Consider the following 16,249-nt stretch of genomic DNA (forward strand, 5'->3'; position numbering starts at 1 on the left):
AACAAAATAAACAAGTTTATAAATCGATAATTTTATAGTTTGTTACTATTTTACTTACCTGAATTTGTTGAACTTTTGTTTAATTGCAATATATTTTTTCCATTAATTACTGATTTCAATTTATTGCGTTTCTTTTGTTAGAGGCGTGGATATTCAATTCAATCTAATTCAAAATGTCTTTATTGGTACTGTAGGAATATGTTTTACGATAAGTAGACACTTAGTGACGGGATCCACCAAACTTAAGAAAATATTATAAGAATTATAATTTAACAATCAATAATTTTTAAAAAAAAGAAACTTGATTCATCCTCTCCTCATTAACAATCGATTTTTGAACTTATTTATAAACGAATTAGCAGATGGACAAGCTTTAACAGTAGCAGGGACATCAATATAAACCTTGATAGCGTTATAAGTGAAGGATCTCTGAAACGTGGCAGTATTGTGCTTGGGAATATGGTACAACTCGCGGTGCCGTATAACAGGCTGGTGGATATTGGACCCTTTTAACAATTTGTTAAATATTTAAGAGGGCTCTGCAGTGCTTTTAATTTTATGTACTAGAGTGGCAAGGTGCAAATAATACCTTTCAGAGAGATTGAACCACTTAGACTATTTTAGTAATAGTAAATAAATTGATCATATTTCCTGAGGTTACAGCAATAACGTAAACAAGAATTCTGAATTTTTTGCAGACATCCTTTATTTTTCCAAGTAAACACGACCAATAAACAATATCTCCGTACCCCTAGTTCTATCACACCATCTATCTATCTATTTATCTAGACTATCACACAGTTTTAGTCGAATGGTAATCGTAAGAATGTTCTTAAACTTGTACAGCATTTTAATTTTAAAAAATGATGGTCTTCATTTCGTAAATTAACATCCTTGAGAATTCCCAAGTTTCTACAAACGTCCACAGATACTGGATTAACATTATTTAAAACTATATTAAAATTATAATTATCGCAAACACTCTCTCTCTCTCTATTAAGGCCAAAAAGAAGAGGTTTAGCTTACTACACCGAGATACTGTATTTATATAATGACTTGCATCATCTATCTGTGGTACTCCTTTTTTAGTGGAAACAAAACTAGTAACATTACCACTCAGCACTGGCTTAGTCCAAAATATTCAAACCTTTTAAGAAGTACACTGTGATCTAGCATATTGAACGCCTAACTGAGGTCCAAGAGTACCAAACACTTGCACTTATTATAAGTGTATAAGTATGTTGCCTTCAAAACAATCGGGTCTTAGATCTGGTTACAGTTGCGCCTTTGTTTTACATGATGTTTTTTTTCAAACTTTATTTCTTCACATAAATAATTTACAATTTTTTACAGATTCTCTAAACAGTGTATAGAGCTCTGGCCCCGAGAATATAAAATTATGTAATATTGACACAGAGTGTTCATTAATAACATAATAAATATCTATAATCAACTATGCAATAAACTAACAAAAATAACAAATTATCAATCCTAATTGTTGAATGAAAATATTGTAAGTTTTCCCACTTTTTAAACTTACAGGTAGTGAATTAAATGTTTTGGACGCATTTAGAATGGGATCTATGTATATATGTTGGTTCTGGTATTAATTTGCTATATATCGTTCATTATTCTAGTTTCATAGTTAACCTGATAAGTTTACACTGCCGAATTTGTAGTATTTCTTTGAGTTTATGCATAGGTAATATTGGTTAGCCTATCATAATATTGTAATATCTTATATGGGTATTAAATATCTAAAGTGGGATAAAAAGAAAGAATAGTAGATCATTGATTTTGTTTTGTTAGTTAAATAATTCTGACACTTAGGTAAAATAAACCATAAAACCCTCATTTCAATTCTTGTCAGTCAGTCAGTCTTGTTTCAAGTCAGTGAAGTGTCTTGGAAATCGCATCATCCTTTTTGAAGTAAAAATTAGGCTCCAGTCCTTCGACTGTGAACAAGTGTACTTTTCTTTTTCTGAGAAATGCCTCAACGGAGAGACAACAGGATTCATTCTGGTGCTCGTACTTAATCCTTGATAAATAGCGGATATGGATAAATGGATATTTGGAAATAACAATCAAATTGATAATATTGAAAGGACTTGGTTTTGCCTTTTTGTAGCATCTTTGCGATATTCTCAGACTGTCATAATTTGATCATTCAAAAAGTTCAAAAGTACTGTCTTAGACTGGTATATGGAGGTGAAACTCATATTTCACCATATCTGGTGTTATGCTGGTTGAATATGCTCAGTCATTCTAAACAAAGATGCCGTTAGCAAAATTTTCAAAGTCTCTAATTTTTAAGATACAGAACTATATTGAAAGTTTTGCATTTTCCAGGCACCTCTCATATCTCAACTTATCGATAGACAGCTTATCGAACATGCGAAAACTGTATCTTATGTAACCTTTCCCGCTTTCGCAATTAGTATACAAGGCAAGGTCAAAAACAAATGTGAAATATTGTCAGCGAAATAATGAAAAATATAATATGCTGGTATGTTTTATACAGAGTAATGAAAAAGGTAATTAAGCTGTTGTAGCTACGAAAAATTTAGTTGCGCATCCTAAAACGCACAACAAAGAGAACAGGGAAAGAAAAAATGGCTAGGATATGTAGAAGTAACACCTTCGTTCGTATATAGAAAAGTCGAGAAGGGAATCGGTGTAACAAGAAATCTTATGTTGGATCTTTTTTTTTTTTGAAGGAGTACATACAAAATGAACTACATTAAACGTGATACATACATGACATAACTTCGAGAGGCAATTCATTTAGACTATTTAGCCTTTCGAAATCTGCGACTGAGACCAATGATTTTATGATTCGCTGGCGATCCCAATAAAGGGGAAAATCGGAACAAGACATTAAGACAAAAGGGCAGTCAGCCATAAAAATAATGTGTAAATTGGCCAGCGGTATCACATCAAACACCAATAAATCCGTGGCAATTCCATTTGCCATCAAAAGTGGAACAATGAATATTAAAAATTGATAAAAAAATCCTTGAAAAATCTGTGTGCAACAAAATTTGTCGGATTATTTATTGATCAAAAACTCACATGGGATACTCATTAATATATTTTGGTCATATACAATCTATCTTTTACGTGGTATCATTACGGGGAAGCCAAGAGATTCTGGAAAAATATTTATTTTACTGTTTATAAAACTTCTTAATTCCTCCTGGGTCAGTTTTTGCACTTTTTGACTCGAACTAGCTAACGTTTCGCCAATCAGCCTGTTGACTTCTTCAGAGCTTGAGTGAAACTGGAATCCAGAAGTTTTATAAAAAGTACTACAGTAGTCTGTGGAAGTTTCTTTGAAAAATTAATATTTATTCTACTGGAAAAGTTATAAGATGAAAGACCGGCATAAGCAGCTCAGACTCTTGTAGAGAATACTTTAAAAAATACAATATATCGACTTTCCCTTGTCTCTATATTTATTCATTGATGATCACGAAAAATCATAACAAAAATATCATTAAACATATGTACCACGTACCGTTTTCAAGATTACACGTTGGACAGCAAGATGCAAACTGTGATGGATATAATATGCCCATATGGTATATGTACGGTAAACATCGAAAAAACAAAGTTTTAAAAAAAGATTAAAATCTTAAATAAATAAAGTTAAATAAATTAAATAAAGACTGCTATTTAGTGGCACAATTTTTCAAGGATGAAAATATAAAATAATGTTTAATTGGGTTTGATTTTGATTTGTTTTTTAATTATTTTATTATTATTTTATATACCTGTCTCTGTGTAACATTTTTTTGTAGTGTTTGGTGTTTTCTTATATTGTTACTTGATACTACAAAACTATTGTTGCAAATTTATTGTTATTATAAAACTGCAAAAGTATCTAATTCTTTGTTAGGAACTTTCAGTTATTTATTACTGTTATTCTTATTTTTTATATTCCTAGTAAGGTCTGCAATCTGCCATATGGACAATGAGCATTCGTTTGTGAATAGAAGGAATAATGACATGAACAGTATCACTGAGTGAGTGATCTCCATTAAAAATTAACCCAAATCTTAAATCTAGAGTTTGTTTACGTGATCTTAAATCTTAACTTATCTTAGCTCTGTAATTAGCTCGGATATCAACACTCTTTTTAGGCTGCGCACGTCATTGACATCCCGTCCATTTAATTGGTTTGCTAGCACATTAGGATGCCCTGGTATTTTTTCGTTGGAATTTGCACTCAATCGATGTACGAATCACTAACAGTGTCCCACAGTTGAATTCCATAAGACGAGGTGGGCTTGAGAATTCTCTTTTATAGCAATACTTTGTTATTCAAACGTAATTTAGATTTTCGGCCAATGGGTTAGTTTAAGTCCCAAGCTGCTTGCGTTTAGTAAATATATATTTTCTACTAATATTATTTAGCATCTACGGCTTGTGGGAGTTGACAATAGTTAATCTTCACATGAGGACATGTTTCTCTGCGTAGTATGAATGTCATACCAGTGGAATTAGTTTTATTAGCCGTAATACGTTTTTCACCATTGTTGGATTTCATTTTGGCTAGTTTGAAGGTTTCCTGAAGCTGAGGTTTGGTCAGCGTATGATGCCAGAATAACGCCGTCATCAGCTACCAAAGTAGTTTTTATTTTTGCTAGGTTTCTATATTATACGTACAACTTCATGTCAAAATATGTGCTAAATGCTTTTACCTTTGAGATACAGGGTGGCAAAGTTTTCAAAAATGAAATATATTTTTTTTAATGTCTGTATTACCGCATAACAATATCGTTAATAGCTTCTATGTTCTACTTTTTTTTTCAAAAAGTTTGTTATTTGTTAACAGGCAATTTTGTTAAAAATTATTAATAAGAGGTAGTGTATTTTTCTTTAAATAAGAATGATTTATTATTTACCCTGTTGTTAGGATGTTATGTAATTTCATTAAAACTGTAAAAGTGAATAGAACAGTTTTCTATTATATTTTTTGTGAACAACACTAGTTGGTAACTAAAAACTAGATATTTTGTTTTAGAGATATATTTTATTTTTCACAAAAAGAAGTTCTCGATTTAACTAATGCACCGACGACCTAATTAACTAAAATATTATTTGTTCACAGTCAGTAGCACGCCATTGGTTTCCTTTAAAAAATGATGAAATTTGCATTGCAGATTTGATCTCTTAATGTTTTTTAGTCCGTTGCATGGTATTCACTTAAAAACTAAAACTAATTGTTCTGCATGTTGTCATATTAACGATAACCATACAGCGAAGAGGTTATTAGTTTTGTAAGGGAAAACCATACATCGGATTGAAAAAAATCAACAAATTAAATTTCTTTAGGAATTGATGGCGTAGCATCAAAGTCTGCCAAAATAGACAGGTGAAATTCCGTACGTCACTGGTGAATAAAAAAAAAGTGGCACACTAAATAATGCCTCTTGATACATAGTACATGTGTGCTAAATTTCATTAAAATATCTAAAGCGGTATTACAGACATTAAAGACATATATCTTATTTTTGAAAAGTTTACCTCCTCTCAAAAATTAAAGCGTTAAGGTCATATGTTCGTATGAAGTTTTCTTTTTAATTTATTTAATTAATTATTGACATTCGATTAGAAAGCACCCTGCAAATTCCGAAGGTGGAATGTCATATAAGGAACAGTTTCACGTTTTCGGTAAATTATCTGAGATCATGGAGATACTAATAGGGCTATGCAATTTTATTTCAGAAAAACCACAACTTTCTATCTATAAAAATAACGGAAATGATACAGCATCTAAAAGAGCAATTGGAACGATCCTTTTCATACCAAATTGTAAATAGAATTAACCAATATGTCTCGTTAATGACTATTGGTTCTGAAAAATAACTTTAAAAATTGCCTTCTCGATAGCAAGATGTCATTTTCGTTTCCTGGTAATTAAACCTTACTTCACCGTATTTCCCTCTCATTCCCAATCCAAGCGTTGTCTGTTTCTCTGTGTCTGTCTGCCTAACTTTCTTAGCCCGTTGGTGCCAAGCACCAATGATTAAATTAAGCTATTTATTAAATAAATTGAATGTCTTTTTAAAAATTTTCGTCAATATCCATACTGTTTTGCACGCCACTGAGTGACACGAATTCGTCCACGAACTGGTTTCCAGTTCGTCGTCGAGTCGTTTGAAACGATTAGTCATCCTCTTTGTTCGTTTTTATTTACTATACGGATTCGGATAGGGCCCGCAATGAGGGAAATAAATCTTTTAATCTTTGGATACAAGTTATACCTGTCGGGTGTTTCAGGTAGAAAAAGGCCGGGGTCAAAATTTGCGGTTTTCCACGATTTCGTTCCTCCCGAATCGGTCGCAAGCGGGAAACCAAGCAAATCCTCGTTTTGAAATGGCGCCACAGTTTTCCGTCAGTCATATCGACACGGCCGAATGAGATAAGCCGATCAGGTTCAGCGAACTGATTCGGCGGATCTTTTCTCGCGATCCCATGAGCGCAAACGTGCGTTTCAGAATTCTCGGTATTTGTTTATCTGAGAGTACCGCGGAGATTAGTGTAAACACGTGTATAGATGAATTCCGTCAAGTAATGATTAGCTTCGGGAATTTTATGAAATTTTTCTGACTCAGCACCGTTAGAAACTTGGTGACAGAATCGAACGTCGTTTGAAGCGCCTTCGGGGGCCTTGAGGCACTCAAAAATCAACCCCCTTCTTCATCCATTGCAGCTTAATTGTTAAAAAACAAACGAATATAATGAAAACAGCTCATGCTATTTCATTTAATAATAAAAGTCAAAGTATATTGCATACCTATTTAGTAAAATGAACTAACAAGTAGGAATCTAATGCCCGTATCCACCAATAACCCACCTAATCATCTGTTAAGAAACTGTTGTTTTTGTGAGAAAGGTAAGAAATAATTTATGTAACAAGTAAAGAGTAGCTAGCCCCTGAAAAAGGACATATTTTTCCATACAAGCAAATTGTCACGAACATATTGGCTATTATTAATTTGGGCATTATTTTGTTGAATAGGTATTTTTACCTACTTTTGTAAAAATCCACACAAAAAAAAACATCCCAAGACCGAACAGCCATGTGTCTTATGTCAGTGATACTCTATGATAGGTAATCATTTAAAATATAAAAATTGCAAGTTATAGCCTGGTCCTGAGTTAGGAAGCGAACGAAATCCAAATTTTCTGTTAGGTGAAGGATTTTATTTCTTTTAATAGGGGTCTAAAAATGAGTGAAAAAAATACAGCCACATTTCTTCATTATTTTCCTCATTTGTTACTTCTAGGACTTGACTACATCTAGGATGTCTAACCCATCATTTGATTATGTACGTTTGTTCGGCTTTTTTAACCGAAATCGTCAAAACCACAACTCAACTTCACTTTTCAAGCTAATAAACTGACCAAAATTCTTCAGTTAACCACTGGTTAATGAGTAAAATTCCGACTTTATGCAATATCAAAATATACCGAGTGTCCCAGTAAGGCCAATCAGGTAGTGCGATATTGGGATTGTTCCTAACAGTTAAAAAAAAACTATGAACTGAAAACGCTGCAAATTATGTTTGAATTCTTGAATTTTAAAACCCATTTTTTGTAAAATTTTCTTATATTAATGATACTTAGAATGAGCACTGTTTTAAAGCTATATAGTCGAAAAAGAGTCCGAAAACGCAGTGTTAACCTTATCTCAACATCTTTATCCTAACCCAAAATAAGAATAATAGTATATTATGCAACAAGTGTGGTAAACGGCATTTGAATCACGAATTTATTTGGCACGAGCGGAGCGAGTGATTAATAAACGAGAGACTTAAAAGTTTACCAAACGTGTTGCATACTATACTTTTTCGATGACCGCTCGTTTTTGAAAAACTTCAAAATTCACGCTGTGAGGTAAAATATCCGAAAACATCATTTGCTTTCAAACCCATGCGGTAATATCCCGGAAATGTCCGAAAAAGCTCGGATCGGTGGGAAACGGAATTCACATGGTAGAGTAACGCTTTCTGCACAATAGATTGATGTATAATTAAATGTTTTACTGAAGGGAGAAAAAAAAAACTCGAAGGAAGTTAAAATAAAAGTTCCTTTTTATCTTTTTTAAGTCGTTTTTTTTACATAACCATACGTTGTGATATCCTTATCCTTTTTCAATCTCCTTTGGACAGAAATTATTCTTTGCTACTTATCGAGATTGTCATAAAAACTTTGCCGCCATATGTTAAAATTTGACAAATTGAAAAATACACCTATCCTGCAAAACGCTATACGCATCTTTGATGTCGTTATTTGACGCTTGTCAAAATCCCTTATTTACCGTTTTAAATAGTTAGAGTTTAAATTTATGTAACCATTGAGTTTTCTTACTGCGAATTGTGACATAAAAATGTCTTATTCGACTACCAAAGCATACGTGGTTGTGATTGCCTAGTGTCATGAAAGCACATTTGTGGCTGAACGAATATATACAACAAATCATCCCAATAGCAAACATTTTAGTAGATTTCTTTTTTTTGTTTTTTTTTCTTTTGTATTGCTTTGGTTTTTAGTGTGTATATTGTGCGGGCTTAACTGTTAAGTGAGTAATTTGCTCCTATTATATAAAATAATTAATATACGGTAATGGTAGGTTAAGTTAGGAAGTATTACTTCAACTTTAGTCGTTTAAGTAATTTTTTGCGCAAAACAAAACGAGTTCATCCTAATCCAGTGCCTAGAAAGCGGCATTAATGTTCTTGCCTATGTCCAAATTATTCCCCATTTAAGCTTAAGAAGAAGAAGAAGGATATTAGTAAAACATCGGTACACCGAATTCTAAAAGAGCACTATCAACACCATTATCATTATGAATTGCGCCAAGCTCTTTTAGAAGCCGATTTTGATAGGCCATTAGACTACTGTAATTGACTAAATTCTATGGTAGATGAGGATCTCAATTTTTTATCTCCGATATTATCAACCGATGAAACTACGAGTAATGGAGTAGTTAATTTGTAATATTGGTCGCCCGTGAATGAATTCTCATTAAATGTTTTAAATGAATTAATTACTAAATTAAAATCAGTGGGACGTTTGGAGTGGTACATTTCTTTATATGCAGATTTAATTGAATTTTACGATACCACGTACCGATTTTATTAGAAAACGTTCCTCGACAACGCGATGGATGTCCAGCACACTTTCCTCACAAAGTTAAGAATTTTTTAGACCAGACCTGTTTATACCTTTGGATAGGAAGGGGCAGTTTGTTTTCATGGCTTGACGGATCTCCAGACCTTAGTGTCTTGGGCTTTTACCTTTGGGGTAGAATAAAAGATTTTGTTTTTCAAACTAGCCCTGAAAATATGGTTGATCGCATTCGAAATTCCGTAGGCAACCTTTTGAAAGCTGAAATTGGTACATTAGTATTAAATACACATCGATTTTCCTTTCAATATTTTTTAACGGCTCCAAGTTTATTAGAGTCTATGAAGCTATTTTGGAGTTATCAATCTAGTGTTTTTTTAAAAATATTGACATAATTAAGAATGAGATATTTTAAAAATATATGGCAATAAATTTCCTCTCCTATGTATTACCAGGCATTAGATTTAGGTTATACATAGATTTACAATATATTTATTATCAAGATAGAATCAATATGGTGTGCTACTAGGGTTATTTTTAGCCCAAGGTGAAAACATTTTAAAATTGTTAATTAATTAATGGACCGAATTCTAAATCTAGTTTCCTTTTCGTAATCCTATTCCTAAATCAGTATTTTAATATAACGCGTTTCAAGGTTTCAAGGCTGTAGCGTCCGTACGAAGTCGAGTGTTTTCAAACTTGGTATTTTCCCGTCTACTTATTATCATAAATTTCGTCTTATCCACATCCGTTCTTCCGAGTATGTCAAACAGCCTTTCGTGTTCAACGTTGTTGAAGGTTATCCCGTAATCGACAAAACATACAAAGGCATCTTTGTGTGGGTACAATTCTAGCAATAGACAGTCGGATCTCAGCAAATTTCGTTCCACCTCTGAAACTAGTACTTTTATCAGACCACAGAATCTGTGTTATCTTTGTGAACAAACCTGGTAAAAATGCTAAAAAATCGAAAACCTGGGGATTAGTCTCGAAATCTAGAAAAAATTGAAAAATATTGTGTAGGAATATAATAATTAATATTTATTAACTATTTTAGGAAAGTAACTTACAGTGACTGAAACATAATGTGTCTTATATCGTAACCAATATAATATATAACATAACATTGAATAATACGTAACTTAATGATGTTATAATCATGAGCACATTTTAAACGAAGAAAATAAACAATTCAAAATTATAATCTGGATTACTTAGAAAGGAAATGACTCCTGAGCATTCCATTGCAAGCAAATGTAAACCACGCAATCCACCATTTTCAAATCATCATTAGATTTTCTCTTCGATGGTTGTATTGGTCGTTGTACCGGTTTAATCGCATTTGTGATGGCCTTATCGAGTTTGTTTTTGAGACAGACTCATATTCGTATGAGTGGCAACTCATCTTCAGATTCAGAGTCTTTATCAAGATTTCTTGTAATAGGTTCATCTTGGTTAATTTTTCAAAAAAACTTTGCACATGCTACTGTAATACTGTTTACAAATTTTCTGGATCCCTCCAGCATCCGATGTTGATAAATCAAACTTGCTTCCGGGCTTAACTGAAACTGGCTCGCATTGTACTGTGTACCTGCTTATATATTGTTTGAGAGTGCGGTGCTAAAGGGGGGGCGTGAACATTGTTTCGGTGCTTATAGAAGAATTAATTGCATGCAAGAATTTTAGTTTTATCGATTAAAATTTGATGTCCGATTTTGTGATTGTGTTCGATAACTGCTGATGAGTTTGATTGAGTTTTAAAGCTCTTTCGCGTTCTTTGAATCTAGTTGTTTTTTTATTGGGTTTCCAATATATTTGTTTTCTACTCCCGCCTGTAAAATACGTAATTACACACCGATGTAGCGTGCGGGAAGCGTCACTTTACGACGCCAGTTTCGTTTTCTACCGATCCGAGCTACTTCGGACATTTCCGGGATTTTACCGCACGGGTTTGACGTTTGTCAATTCTGACGGTCATGTCAGTGAATGTATTCGTGTTGTTAGGCGAAAATGTAACCAAAAACTCGGTCGTAGAAAAAGTATAGTATGCAACATGTCCGGTAAAGTTTTAAAGTCACTCGTTGATTAAACACTCGCTCCGCTCGTGTCAAATAAACTCGTGGGTCAAATTCCGTTTACCGCACTTATTGCATAATATACTATTGCCGCATATGCGTGGAATGCTGTAAACACTCGAGTGTTCGAAGTGTTTTCGGAGCGCGAGCATTGAAGATGCCAAGTGAGATTTTGGCGAAACGTCTGCAGGATTCCAGTCGGATGCAGGATTTGCAGGATTCCAGTCGGATGCAGGATTCCAGTCGGAGTTCAACGAGCGAACGGATGATATCCCGGAGTATAGTGTCATCACATTTTTCCATCCGTGAATCAATACGTGAGAATATATATATATATATATATATATATATATATATATATATATATATATATATATATATATATATATATATATATATATATATATATATATATATATATATATATATATATATATATTCCTGAAACTATCAGCATTACTTCCGGTACCAAATATTCTCATCTTAATTGAAAAATGGTTGTCTTTTCCACACTTGCCACTGAAGAATCTCTCAATATATTCGATCCGTCAAAGACAAAATTTCGTTTGAGGTACCAGAAATTTCCAGCATTCCATGCATATGCTGCAAAGAATACATTGAAGAACAAGAACGTTAAGACTAACCACAACTATCTCAACCCGGGCACTGAACACAGAAGTACAAAGTACAACACCTTAGCTCTGCTCTTCTCTCTAATAATTTCCACATCGAAGATGTTAAGCGTTCCATAACCAAATACACTTCAGCACACTCTTCCATCGATAATGAGGCCGAAAGCAACCCCACACTTGCCACTGTTATCCTTTCTTATATTAAAAAGATCACTGATAACATATTAAAAGTTCTTAACAAATATACTGTCAAAACCAGGGTTACCAGTTGTCCAAAAATCTCTCAACATCGATCGTCAAATACAAAATTCCGTTTGAGATACCAAGAGTTTGCAGCATTCCATGGACGAAAAATGTCAACTACGCTTGAAGAATATGAGTCTTAAGAAAACGACAAATAAACTCCTCAGCAGTTGCCGACCAAATCAAGTTTGATTTATATACGACAGGCACAGCAGGAATCTAGAAGATTTGTAAATAGTACACCCATAAGAACTAATCTAGTGGGTTTATATCTGGATTTCTGGCAGGCCATCGACTCCACTTATTTGAAAATAAGTTATTTAAGGAGTGTATTATTTGCTGTCTATTATAAAGATGTGCGCCACCTTGTTGCCACCATAATTATATGATTACACAGTATTTAATCGTTTGTCATCAATTGTTATCTTTCGGCCGTTAAGTTACCTTCATTATTATTGGACCCACAATTTTATCATTCCACGAGAGTACCCAAACATTAAAGGATGCTCGCTCTTATGTTCTGATTTCTTGATTTTTCTGCGGATTTTCTATGGACCAGTAATTGTTCATTATGCCTATTAAATAAACCGTGAGTTGTAAAACTACATTCATCGATACACTAACAGTTTTAAATTAAGCATCAAAATACGCAGCTTTGCCTCTATTTAACCAACTTCGTATCTCTTACGGTCCCTCAAATTTGGGACAACCTGTACATGCTTTCGAAACTTGTTTCATTATCAAACTTCTAGGAAAACTGTTTATTGTGCGGCACCTATTGTCATTAGCAAAAAAAGAATTTAAAAATATTATTTAGTCAATAATAATTTGAGTAATTATCCTAATTATAGAATTAATTATAATTATAATTAAAGAAAATCAGACCTAATATTGGGTCCTTATACTTACAGACATATTGCAGTGGTTATCAACTTTTTGTCCCTGCGCCCCCCTTAAAAAAATTTGTTGCGCCCTCTTAATTTTTCTAACAATCTAATTTCATAAATACTCAAGTTATATTATAATTTATTTAATGGGCTATAAAATAATATACAATATTTTGTAAAAATAGTTATTTATGATAAGAAATAATAATTTTAAATGTAATAAAAATAAATTTTACCAAAATACAAAACTAAAATGATGTTTTGGAAAGAGCTGCATGCCATCTCTTGCAACAGTCTCGCGCCCCTTTAGGGGGGGCGCCCCACAGATTGGAACCAACTGTCTCTTAATGCATTGCTCTTGTTTACAGAGCCGGATAACTTCCTCAACCCGAATCACTGAACGTTGAGTTGAAACACCTTACAACTGCTCTTATCTCTAAGAATTTCCACGTTAGAGATATTAAGCGTTCCGTCACAAAATACACTTCCCCACAATCTTCCAAAAAGTCCTAATGCAACCCCACACTTGCCACTCTTGTCCTTCCTTACATTCAAAACTTCACTGACCACATATAAGTTCTTAACAAATATAACGTCAAAACCAGATTTACCACTTGTCCAAAAATCGCTCAATATGGTGGATCCGTCAAAGACTAAATTCCGTTTGAGATACCAGCAGTTTACAGCATCCAAGGATATATAAAAATCTATAAGCAACCAAACAATCTTAACCGCGACTCAGGTTTTTACCCCGCCTTTGGCTCCTCTCCCCTCAAACAATAAATAAGCAGGTACAGAGTAGAATGCCAGCCAATTTGAGTTAACGTCTGAAGAAACCAACAGTTTGATTTATAAACAACCGACGCAGGATTACTTCTTATGGGCGTTTTTCAAAAATCCTTTTTATCGTAAGACCTCGAATGACACGAAGGAACTACGGCTCAATTTAGTTCGAGAAATTAGTTTTGGTTAGGTTAGTTAGGTTAGGTTGCTTGGTTCATTCAAGGTGCGAAACAACTTGAAATTTTATATTTTCAATATTAATTAATTAATTAAGTGTGGTTCTTCTCAGGTTTCGAGTTGTTTCCTTGACAGTTTACAGTAATAAAATATGTTTTTATATTCATTTAGAAACGTCTTGTTTTTGGTATGGTCTGTTGATAGATATAAGAAAAACCAATTCCTTTTGAATGGGATTATCCAAGGGTGGTTGTTAACATACACATACAACAAGATTATTACCTAAAGTTTCGGAATTTAAATTCAGGTAACCTTGTGGTCCGTAATAGAAAACAATTTTATACCTACCTGTGTTTAATATTCTTTGGTTTGGTTTACTTCTTAGTTTAAGTTTATTAGTAATCATTCTTACTTCGTGTGTAATACAGCGTGTGTTGAATCGTGTGCGAATTATGCAAAATATGTGCGAGTTTAGTGTATCTCAGGAGATGCTCCCGCCCAAATGTAGAAAACACTATTCTATTGAGACTAAGGAAGTTATAAACAATGTTTATTTGACTCTCATTGAACGTGGTGCCAGCAAGCAAGCATCTTTAGAAGAAACGGCCACATTGACGAAAATTCCAACATCAACTGTATGGAAAATTGTGAATAATCCCATTTGCTGACATTTTCTCGAGTGTAGATGAAAGAGATCAAGATATAATATGTCGTAAAATTTACCAGTTATACGAGGAACAAAGCGTGCCTACATTAGATATCTTAATTAGGAGGCTTGAAAAAGATGAAATCGGTGTTAAATGTAGCAGAACTACCTTATGGAAGTGGTTTTAGATTTAAAAAAATTGACAAAAGGCAATTTTTAATGGAATCTTTTAGAATTCGGAAATGGCGACTGGAATATCTAGAAAAAAATAGGATTCACAGAGAACAACAAAGGCCAATTATTTACTTGGATGAAACCTGGACACTTATGATACCCCGGAAAAGGGTTGGGTTGACTCAACTGATAAGTGTAAAACAAACGGGCCATCAAAAAGAGGTTAAGGAATAACTATTTTGCATGCTGGCTCTAAAGATGGTTGGATTCCAAATGGACTTTCTCTGTCTGCGAAAAATATTATAGATTCTCCTCTGGATTACCATGAAGACACCACCGCTGATTTATTTGAAAGTTGTTCAAAAACAAAGTAGTTCCAAACATTCCTCCTAATAGCGTAATTGTAATGGACAATGCAAGTTATCACAGTAGACTAAAACCCCTTCCTCATGTGACACAAAAACAACAATCCAAAACTATATGTATAATAAGCAATAATTGAGGTTCTACAAAGCTTGAACCTACGAAAGGAATACGTCTGTTATAATTATGCAAAAAAATCTAGGGCATACAGTTTTAAGGCTTCCACCTTACCACTGTATATTTAATCCCATTGAACATGTTTGGCACCAACTGAAATCTGCCATTCGTCGTAACAATGTTTTTCCCCGTGTTAACTCCAATATCCTCAAACTTATAGAAACCGAAGTTAACATCCCCCCACAAAGTTGGGCAAATTCTGTTAAACATATAGAAAAAGCAGAACAATCGCATATCATTTCAAATAATATAGAACAAATAATAATTAGAACAGGCGATGATAGCGATAGTGATACTGATATATTATGTGAATAATTTTAAGTAATTTAAATAGGTAATAAAAATTATTTGTAATTTTATTTTATTTAAACATAAAAAATACATACATAACTAAATGAATATTGTTTAGTTACCCGTATTTAAAAAAATGAAGCGGATGATTGGCACACAAAATCGAAACGACATACTTAAAAATTAATATTGTCAATTTTTAGGAGAAAACAAGGTGCCATGAAAAAGTTATCATTGTTGGTTAAGTTGGTTGCTGATTTTCGGTTTTTCCCGGATATCTCCGAAACGAAAGGTCACCAATTGCTCACCAAAATACGCAACGTTGCCTTCTTTTAACAGACTTCGTATTCCTTTCGGTTTCCGAGATCCCAATGTTTGTAGCTTTTACCGTTCTTGCGCAATACGCGGCAGCGTCGCCTTCTTCGCGACGCTAGTTGTCTAGACGGGGGTGGTTTACTTTTATCGGACGCCTTTTCGCTGCGGAATTAACGCTGAATAACGATCCTTTTGGGTGGGAATTGGGGAGGGGGTGCTGTTATTTCCGCTTCGGGTGGGATTCTGATTTGGTCGATAGGTATAGATGGAAATGTTTGCGACGAAATTTTCCGTCGGATGACACATATCGAGACACAGACGAGAAGTCTAAAGTGGAAAATTGCCACT

At 33.7% G+C, this 16,249-nt stretch overlaps 1 protein-coding gene across 3 annotated transcripts in view; it reads right to left on the reverse strand.

The window, feature by feature from the left end:
* LOC132704165 (ubiquitin-like-conjugating enzyme ATG10) overlaps positions 1 to 16,249 on the reverse strand; it is a 169,787-nt gene that overhangs the window by 39,969 nt on the left and 113,569 nt on the right. The window contains exon 1 of one of the 3 annotated variants that reach the window (XM_060673998.1): positions 9,142 to 9,234. The exons of the other annotated variants lie outside the window; for them this stretch is intronic. The gene's annotated coding sequence lies outside the window, so the exon portion shown is untranslated. Of the gene's footprint in view, positions 1 to 9,141; positions 9,235 to 16,249 lie in introns of those variants that run through there. 3 annotated transcript variants of the gene reach the window in all.

This window comes from Cylas formicarius, unplaced genomic scaffold, assembly GCF_029955315.1.
Source record: "Cylas formicarius isolate icCylForm1 unplaced genomic scaffold, icCylForm1.1 PGA_scaffold_6__28_contigs__length_40554024, whole genome shotgun sequence".
Lineage (NCBI taxonomy): Eukaryota > Metazoa > Arthropoda > Insecta > Coleoptera > Brentidae > Cylas > Cylas formicarius.